Below are 1686 nucleotides of genomic sequence, written 5' to 3'. Positions count from 1 at the left end.
CGAAAGGTGAGAAATAGGTGAAAGCTTTAAGTGAGGATGGTTTTAGAAGTCAAATGTCTAGAAAAACAAAGAAGGGGCATAAAAAAAAAAAAACTTGAAAAGTATCACTTCTCTTAAAAAGCCTTCCGGGGGCTTCGTGCATGAAATTTTATTGTGTGGATTGCCTAGACCAGTGAGGTGAAGATTAGGTGAAAATCTTAAATTAGGGGTTGGTTTTGGAAACTAAATGTCTAGAACAATAAGGGCATAAAATTAATTTGTGAGAATAAGACACTTATTTTCATGCTTTTATGACTCAAGCAAGTAAGTCTGTAAGGAAATTTCAAAATCTGGTACCCTAAGATCAACTGGCCTGGGAGTCACCCGCCTAAAACTCGCTAAAGGGGTCATATAGAAAGCAAGAGGGAAAGAAGTTAATAAAAAGTCATCTGATCGAGCCTTTATAACCCGAGTGAATAAGCCTGCAAGGGTTTAAAACCTGGTGCCCTAAAGCCAACTGGTTTGGGAGTTATCGGCCTAAAGCTCGCTAAAGGGGATATATAGAAAGCAAATGAGAAGATGATATTAAAAAAAATATTGAAAAGTGAGAAAAACAAAAGAGAGACAATAACATGAAGAAAAGCCCTTAGATATTTGGTTGAGGAAACTATACCTTTGAGGCGAGGTAAGTAACATATTTTAATCTTGAGTGTTGAAGCAATCAAATTTGAGAGAGCCTTTACTTGTTGAAATGTAAACTTGTGATAGTGAAATTAATCCAAACTAAGAGAGGGTGAGGACTACAACTATGTAAACTCCTAATTTTAAAACACAACCCTGGGATAATTGAGTGAAAATAATAAGTTTGGGGGGTTGTGCATCTCTCGAGCGAGCAATGATACATTTGACCACTTGGGGTCGGGACTCAAACTCATTATGAACCTAATATGTTGGCATGAATATTCACACACACATCAAGTATGCATTTTTACACTGATAAATTTTAATAAAGTCAAATACTTAGTCCAATCCTGAGCCATGGCTGGGTATTAAGCCATGTTTGTTCAGAATTAAGTCACTATCTTGTTTGAAGATAAACAATAGTTCATGTTTGGGGGTTTTGATAAGTGTGCTTTTGCACACTTATTTAGATCACTAACATGATTTAATTACATGCAAAATATTTAAACTGTGGCTTAATCTCGTTGAATTCATGCAATGTAGGTGTTTTACGGAAATGGTGGAATTTAGGAGAAAAGAGCCGAATAAGGACCAAAATGAATCAAATTGAAAGCTCGGGGACCAAGTTGCAAATAATTCATAGATGAGACGGGAAATGGAATGAAGATTCAAGAGTATTAGAGTTCAATTGGATGAGGAAAGGAGTCGAGAGGTGAAATATGATCGAAGTATTATTAAGTATCAACTTTCAGGCGAAAAAGCTACGCTCATGATTTTTAGTCTCTACTTGAGATCCATTTTTTGCATAGTAAACATCAGAATTTGAGGAAGCCTATTTCTATCAAAAGTGTACATCTTTGAGTTTTCTTTCCAATGCACTTTGAATCACCTCAATCGAAGATCAGGAGAGAAAGTTATGACCAAAATACTGAAAGCTGTCCGGAGGAAAATTTTTATAACCATGCGGCCGCATGGTTATAATTCCTTGCGGCCGCACAGGGTCTAGCAGGGTTTCAATTGAGCTGA

This window comes from Olea europaea, chromosome 7 (assembly GCF_002742605.1).
Source record: "Olea europaea var. sylvestris chromosome 7, O_europaea_v1, whole genome shotgun sequence".
Taxonomy (NCBI): Eukaryota; Viridiplantae; Streptophyta; class Magnoliopsida; order Lamiales; family Oleaceae; genus Olea; species Olea europaea.
The sequence above is the reverse complement of the archived record's forward strand: the minus strand, read 5'-3'. Positions refer to the sequence as shown.